At 41.2% G+C, this 8,647-nt stretch overlaps 1 non-coding gene across 1 annotated transcript; it reads right to left on the bottom strand.

Moving 5' to 3' along the window:
- Positions 1-6,123: 6,123 nt before the first annotated feature.
- On the bottom strand, positions 6,124-6,230 carry LOC112405347 (U6 spliceosomal RNA). The gene has a single exon (XR_003004323.1). It is a non-coding gene; the product is annotated as a U6 spliceosomal RNA (small nuclear RNA).
- Positions 6,231-8,647: the final 2,417 nt, after the last annotated feature.

Here is an 8,647-nt window from a genome sequence, read left to right as displayed (position 1 = left end):
TTTTTATACCGAAATGAGCTTCAGATCTTCTCGATAAAAGTCATCAGGTCTGTACGATCCAGACAGCCCCTCTTTGGCCTGGGAGATGTGTCTGTTTTGTTTCATGTCACCTCATTCTGCAGTAAATTGTGACTTCTGGGGCACAGGGGCAGTGCAATTACTGAGCTACTCTTTAAAGGGCTTAGGCTTCAAGAGTGAAGGAGCAAAATGTTTCCTGATTGGCAAGAAGCCACAGGACTATTTTATTTTAACTAAAGATATATGAGGCATGGAGGAAAGCACGTCAACTTCGGAATCGGTCAGAAATGAATTCCAGTCCCAGTTCTGTAACTCATGGACGGTGTGATACTTGACAAGCTAGTAAGCCTCTTAGAATCAATCTGCAAGGCCTAGGGAGCCAATATTTGTGGAAGGTCCAATTTAGGAGCAGCATAATATTGTAGAGAAGATCTTAGAACCATCCAGGTGTAGGTTCAGATTTGGCCTCTGCCATTTTCTTTTGTCTGGAATGGGGACAGCAGTACCTCCTGCACAAAGTTGTAACGATTAAAGTCAGTGAGAAAATCTCTGTTAAGCGGCTGGTCCGTGATGTGAGTTCCTTTCTTTGGTCAGACAGTCATATATGCTCAGTGCATACCAGTTCTGGTCCCTTGCTCCAGACTGAGGGACTGAGCGATTCGACTCGGTCCTACGCTTACAGTGTCCTCTATGCGGGAGGAGGCCGTTTGCTCAGTTTTTTGCTCAGGACGCCCCTTTCATTCTCCTTCCTTCGATTTTTTTTCCAGAGGGTTATTGGAAGCTGGGAATGGCTGCAGGTCAGTAGGCCACTTCCTGCCGACCACCTGGCCCTCCCACAGAGCTTTCTATCTTACAACCTCTGGGCCCAGGCAAAAGGCCACTGGCTTAGGCCTGGCCTTAGATTCCTGAGAGGCCTCTGGAATTTTCTGGAGACAGACGGGGCTGTGTCAGCAGCCCACAGCCTGGAACAGAGTGAACAGAGGTATATGGCAGGCCGTTCCTTTGAGCCTCTCTCCCTCCCTGAGGCTTGTGGTTTTAAAGCCTTAATTGCTGAGATCAGAGCCACTCTGTTTCAATGCAGTGCCAAGAAGGGCCATGCCAGCCTAGTGCAGGTGATGGCGGCTCCTTCCAGAGGCCCTCAGCCTGGCCTAGAGAAGTGGTGGCTGCAGGGCCCTGGAGCCTCCTGTGGGGCTTGTGTTTCCCTTCCTATTAAATCCTCTCTGTGCTCAGAAGGCCGCTCCACCTGCCCATCTCTCCAGCTTTGCCTCTGGTGTCTTTAAAAGCTTCAGTGTTTCCTCAAATTAAGAGACCCAGCTGCTCGAGGCCCTTTGTTCAGTGTCTCTGGGATGACCTTTCAGACGATTCGTCCCCACTTGCAGGGGCTGAGCTTCGCTGGTATTTAGACTCCGAGCTTCCTTGGCTAATCGGAATTTATTATCCTCTTTGTGAGGAGACTATGAGGTTCTTTCTCTCCAGGGAGGGCTGTCTTCTGGGTGAGTGATACATGGGCTGGCCCTGGCTCCCTAATCCTGGCAAGCCCCGTTTCCAGGTTGTGTCTCCATGGGCCCCAGAGACTCCGCGTGTGTGTGCGTGTGCGTGCGTACACACGCTCACTTGGTCATGGAAAATAAGGACTTTCAGATCTCAGGATTGTTCTGGGATAAAGGAATCAGATTAGAGTTGAAGGAACCTGGAGTCTTCTTGGCCTCACTCTAACAGCTTTGCGAGAGCTGTTTAATTATTCTTTCAGATCTGAGTAAGTCTTGTTGATGGAATTCTTATTGTAGTAAACTATACATAAATTTTAGTCATTTTTAAGTGGACAGTTCAGTGTCGTTAAGTACCTTCACGTTGTGCGGTCATCACCTCCATCTGTCTCCAGAACTCTTCCACCTTCCCAAACGGAAACTCTGTACCCATTAACTCCCCATTCCCCACTCCTCCAGCCCCAGAAAAATCGCAATTCTACCTTCTGCCCTATGAATTTGATTACTTGAGTTATATAAGCGGAATCATACAGCATTTGTTGACTACTGTTCCATTGTACAGGTGTGCACGTATTGTTTATCCAGTCACCCACTGATAGACATTTGGGTTGTTTTCACCTTTTGGCTATTGTGAATAATGTAGCAAAGACCATTTGTGTACAAATATCTGTTCAGGTCAACTACCTTCAGTTCTTTTGGGTATATACCTAGAAGTGGAATTGCTGGGGCATATGGTAATTTTATGTTTACTTTTTTGAGGAGTTGCCATGAGGTTTTCCACAGCGGCTGTACCATTACAGCCTGTCTTGTTTTTTTATAGTAGCTCTCCTAGTGGGTGTGTGGTGTATGTTCATTGAACTTTGAGGGTGATAAAAACGAGAACTGCCATGTTGATCATTTATTAAATTCATACTGTGTACTAAATATTTAACACAAATCATCTCACTGAATCTTTAAGACAATCCTGTGTGGTTTGCTGTTATTTCTGTTTTACAGAAGGGCAAACTGAAACTCAGAAAAGTTATGTAACTTGCTCAAAATCAAACAACTGAAAATTAGCAGAGCAGGGAGTCCAGTGCAGGGGTCAGGGTCCCATGTCCATGCTCTTGCCACTAGACAGCTAGTCTTCTAACCACATAGTCGTGCTTAGAGGAAAACTTAGGATTTCCCCCACTGCCAGTGGACAGCTAATTACAGAAGGCTTCAAAATGTAAAGCAAAGACTTTCCATAAATGTGGGGAATTGGGATGTTGGCAGGTTTGCTGGGAAAATGTCTCCCCCTCCCACCCACACAGTGAAAATATAGTCGCCGAGGAGACATTCCAAGCCTGCCTTGAACCCTTACTAGGTGTGACGTTGCTGTTCGAGATCCTAAGGCCCTTCCTTCAGGGAGCACACCATCTAGTTGGGGAAACACCTCCTAGGGTAATCGTGCTACAGGGCACTGTGAGCTGGGGCGGAGGAGGTGACTACAGAACAGTATGCAGGGTGTTGTGACTAGGGAATACAGAGAGGGTCTTAGGAGCACAGATGATGAGAATAATCGACTCCATCCTTCAGCATGAGGACCAGGAAAGGATTCATATCAGAATCATCACCGGAATTGAATGCTGAAGGCTGAGCTACAACATGACAGTTGGAAGCATGGTGACAACAGAGGGCAAAGGTATTTTGTGCATAAGAACAAAGGCTCAGAGGATGGAGAGAATGTGGTCTATGTGAAGGGGTGCAAATATTTCAGTACATCTGTAGCATAAGAGACGTGTTAAGGAGTGGCAGAAATAGGATTGGAATTATAGATACAGGCTGTCTCATTGAAGAGCCTTATCTAACAAAATGTTTCTATTGGTCTTGTAGTTGATGGAGAGGCATGGAGAATCTGTTTTAAGCATGACAGTGACCTGGTCAAATTTGTGTTTTAGAAAATCACTTTTATGCAACCTGAGGTGAGTTGAAAGGTGAGATCTGAGGCTAGCAGTAGGGAGACTAAAGCGTAATAATAGCTTACATAAACTAACTGCTTGCTATGTGACTGCACCGTACAAATGCATTTTGTACAGCATTACATGCATTACTCATTCAGTTTCCATAACAACTCTGTGAAAAATGTATTATCCCATTTAACAGATGGGGAAACTGAGGTTAAATAACTTGTATAAGGTCACATTGCACTAAGGGTGTGGCTAACATCTTAATCAGAGCTGTCTTAGTTCAGAGCCCAAGGAAGAAATGGCCCCTGAAATTAGGGCTGCCATTTAGGAAGAAAAAGCTGACTGATACCCAAGGTATTTAGAAGGTGGAAATAACTGAAAATGATACTGACTAGATTTTCTAGGGAAGAAAGGAGAACGAGGTGTCAGTGAAGGGTCTTTGGTGTCTAGTTTGGAGGACCGTGTGTTTGGCTATGACTTCTACTCAGAGGAGAAGCATAGGAGGGTGGAGGAAAAAGATGGTGAGCTCTTTTCTGGACAGGTTGTAAAGCCCATAGAAATCAAATGTTGATCAAAGATATCTTTTGAAATATGAATTTATGTCATTATCATTAGTGATGAATCTTCCCTTGAGATGCCAGTGACAGTTGCACACATATCTAATATACAAATAAATCAGTAAGTATATAGTTATTGGAGGTGCATTCAAATTTCTTTACTGATACAGGTGAATGATAAAAAAAAAAGTTCGGGAATTGGGAGTATGGGATTAACAGATGCATACTACCATACATAAAATAGATAAACGACAAGGATTTAGTGTGTAACACAGGGAACTATATTCGATATCATGTAATAAACTACAATGGAAAATAATTTTAAAAAAGGATATAGATGTATACACATATATGTATAACCAAATCACTTTGCTGTACACCTGAAACTAATAAAATATTGTAAATCAACTATACTGCAATTAAAAATTTTTTAAAAAACTAAAAAAGTTTGGAAACTACTAATTTTATAATAGATTCATAGAAATCAAGATTAAAAGTATATTCAATACCAAAGCATTGCCTAAAACATGGAGACAATATTTTTGTGATGTATGGTTTTCTTGACCACCTGGTCCCACTTATAAAAAGTCTGTGTTCTACTCTTTGATAGTATATTTATTAGTTACATATATTCAACACTGGTGAATCTATTCCACCTTCTTAGTCCTCAGTCCTAATATGTTATTTCAATCCCTGGTCACGTTTTATTAATTTTAATTTATCTTGTTTTAGAATTAACCCTGCAAAACTATCCTCTGTAGAGTCTCTGGACAATGTCATTTCATTGTTTAAAATCTGTCAGTGGCTCCATATTGCCTGTATGGCACTCAAAGTCTTGGTCACCTGAGTCTTTTCCTTTTCTCTCACTGTCAGCTACAATGAGATATTTACGGAGATACAAGCAAGCCCTGCCACTTTCCAGTGCTGTGTTTTTCACTCCCAGTATACCCATATTCTTTCTTTCTTATTGATCTAGAAACCACCTATTTAGACATCCAAACCTTGTTCTTGTCTCCTCTAAGAACTCCCCTCCAGACCCCAGCAGAGGTGTTATTTCCCCTATGTCTACAATATACCAAATACATACCTGTTTAACACTGTTATAAACTTATGGGTTACCAGGGCATAAGGTGGGGGAGGGATAAACTGGGAGATTGGGATCTGATATATACACACTACTATATATAAAATAGATAACTAATAAGAACCTGTTGTATAGCACAGGGAACTCTACTCAGTACTCTGTAATGGCCTCCACGGGAAAAGAATCTAAAAAAAAGTGGATATATGTATATAACCGATTCACTTTGCTGTACACCTGAAACTAACACAACATTGTAAATCAACTATACTCCAGTAAAAATTAAAAAATACATTTGATGTGTCTGTTTCATGCCATAGACTGTGAGCTCCTTAAGGGTAAGGACTGGATTTGTGTAGCTGTGTAGTCTCTCACCATCCCTTCTAATATACCAAATACAAGAAAGGCTTCAACAGGTGTTGGTGAGCTAAATGAATGAATGATTATTGTCAAAATTACATAAGTTAATATGTAGAAAGCCCTTAAAGAGTGCCCAAACCATAATTGGTGTTATATAAGTATTTGCTACTATTTTTCTCTTGTGTAATTTCTTTCAATATTTCTTTCCAATTGGTTTTGTCATCCAAGTAGATCAAAGGAAAGAAACATGGCTTCACATTACTTCATAAAACCTCCTCTAAGCACTTAGTTAACTTCTCACACGTTAATCAAGCATTTGTGATCTCCACTGTCCAAATTTCTGTTGATTTTCTTCCTAACCATGTGTGGTGGAGCCCTCTGAGTACATTCTAATACCCCACCCGTCTGTAGCATAGATGTATTTACTTTCTTTTCCCCACCAACATTCTCCAGTCCCTCTCACTTTTCTAGCTTTTGCAATGGTGCTTTCCATCTCTCTTGAATCTCAGGGATTCTTTGCAATAACATTAATCTTTATTGCAAAAGACTGCCACATTCTTTTGGTATGGATTTATCTTTGCAGATTTTGCCCCAGATAAATAGATAAAATGGAACACCACACTTCTGGAACTGAACATGGAAATCTGTTTTACTTTTGTGAGGCTGAACACTTATTTATTATTATTTTTTTAAGTACGGAACGCTTCACGAATTTGCGTGTCATCCTTGTGCAGGGGCCGTGCTAATCTTCTCTGTATCGTTCCAATTTTAGTATATGTGCTGCCGAAGCGAGCATGAGGCTGAACATTTAGTGATGAATCCATATTGTACTGACGGCAACTTCTTCAATAATTTCATATGTTGTATAGCCGTTGGTAATAGTGCATATGCATGTGGGCAGGGGGGACTGTGCAAATATCAAAAATAATTATGATTAAAAAAATTCCACTAGGTGTTCTCAGAAATTAATCTTCCAAATTACTTTTGCACAATTCAGGAAAATTGAAATGTGCATTTCAATAATTGTAGAAAAATTTTCAAGCAATCTCCTCTCATTTAAGTCATCCAGTTAAGGTGCTGCTGTTACAAACAAAAGGATCGTAGATACGTCAGACACAGCAGCCATACTGTCAAAACAGAACTATAGAGATCATGAGAGTCATGCCTTGTTTGTAGACAGTTTACCAGGGATGATAGTGTTTGGATTATTTTGTTTGGTTGGACAGTTTATTACTAATATTCCTCAAAAGTCATTACTAAAAAGCATTATTGTTTCACTTTTCACGTGCTCGTTTATCTATTCTTCATGTGTGAATATCTCCATTTATCAACCCATCTACCCATCAAGTTCATGTTTATTAAGCATGACTCTGCATCAGGGCCTGAGCTAAGTTAAATTATAGGAGTAGAAAAACCCTTTGACTTGGGCCTCCAGCCTAATGTGGGCCACAAATTTACTTAGTTTGAGGTCTTTAAATTTCCTCCATGAGTTTAATATCAACTGTAACTTTGTATGAAAGCTAGATTTTTTTGGGGGGTGGGCAATAGTTAGTGCATTACATAGATAAAGTACTTTTAGTGTCTTTTTTTGCTTTCATGTAGTTTTAAGTAATCAAATTATGACCAGGGATTTAAATGCTGAAGATGACCCTAGGTTTCTCTGACTTCCTTGAATACTTGAAATGAGGTTCTCAGGGAGAAATATCATTGAATTAGTGGATAAAGGATAGAAAGATACTCCAGCCCTGTGCTCAGGAAGCTGCTATCTCCTAGACGTGTGGGACAAAGAACAATAAGCCAATTATTAATCCTTGTGATTAGAGCACTGTAACCACAGACCAGGGACATTTTGAGGAGAGAGGGGTCTCTTCCTTTCGGGGGTGATGGAGATGTTTTCAGGAGGTTCTTGAGTTGTGGCATGGGAATGGGTTTCACAAAGAAGGTGGTGAAGACAGCTTTGGAAGAGGGATGCTTCAAAGCTTTCAATCTTGGCTCAGCAGTTATGACTGAGGTGTTAATGATTAGCCTCATCTGTAAAATGGGGATGGGGACACCAACCTCAAAGATTTTGGGGAGGATTTAGCTTATGTTTGCCAAGTGCTTATTAAGTTATATTAAGCAGGGAATCCTAGTAGAGGCGATGGTCTAGGGCAAAGAAGGAACAGAAGCAGGAGGAAGAAAAATATTTGGAGACTGGTGGTAAGGCCAGTTTGCCTAAAACTTGGGGTTCTTCTATAGAGAACAAGAGGCGGTAACTGCAAATTTGCCGTGTGTTTAGTGACCTTGAATTGGTGACTTAACTGTCTGGATTTTTAATTGCTTATCTCTAAAACGGGTCAAGAAACATGCTGCCCCCAGTGGTGGGAGGGAAGGTGCAGAAATGTCTGCAAGGAAGGCCTTCGTGTTTCTCTTCTGACTCATGTTCTCTATTCATCTGACTGTTTCTTACCAGTTGCTGCCCAGGGGTGAATTCCTGGTAAAGATAAACACTTCTTTGGCCATATGTCCTAAGTCCGCTACGTTGTCTCTCATAATGAACACACTTCTGATCCAGAAGATGGGTTCCAAATATCCTCATTGTTTATTATAAGCCAGTATAGCATTCTAATTTGTTGGTTTTTTTTTTTTTTAAGAAACTATACCTTCGGCTAAATTGAAACTATCCCTTCAGTCAATCTCATCATTGACTCATTTGGTGGAAACAATTTTCTCATCCTAATTGGTGAGATCTGGGTTCTTAGATCAGACAATTTATTGCTGTGTTTTCCTACATTTTGGGGTGCTGGTTAGTTTTTCTTCTCTGGTCTCCTATGACTACAACTGCGATCCTACAAATGGCACACTGATTACAGAAGTCAAAGCAGGTAGAATGGTAGAGACTTCTTTTGAGAAACACAGAGAGCGAGGACAACGTCTTTCTCATTTCCCAATTATTCATTCAACAATCACCAAGTACCTGCTAGGTGGCCGGTGCTGTGTAGGAGCCAAAAGAAAGCTCAGAGAGATATCATCTGTACCTTCAAGGGACGTGCCAGTTGTGGGGATGGTGGTTAATAACACCAATAGCCAATTTTTTAATGAAGAAGTTCAGTTGCTCCAGAAGCATTGGGGCGGAATGACCAATTCAGCCTGCTGGGAGAGCTGGGAAGGCCTCACGGAGGAGGTGATGTTAGACTGAACCACAAACACGAGAAAGAAAAGAGATGAAGGGCC

The sequence above is a fragment of the Neophocaena asiaeorientalis genome, unplaced genomic scaffold, assembly GCF_003031525.2.
Source record: "Neophocaena asiaeorientalis asiaeorientalis breed wild unplaced genomic scaffold, Neophocaena_asiaeorientalis_V1.1 scaffold342, whole genome shotgun sequence".
In the NCBI taxonomy this organism is placed as follows: Eukaryota; Metazoa; Chordata; class Mammalia; order Artiodactyla; family Phocoenidae; genus Neophocaena; species Neophocaena asiaeorientalis.
The sequence above is the reverse complement of the archived record's forward strand: the minus strand, read 5'-3'. Positions and strand labels throughout refer to the sequence as shown.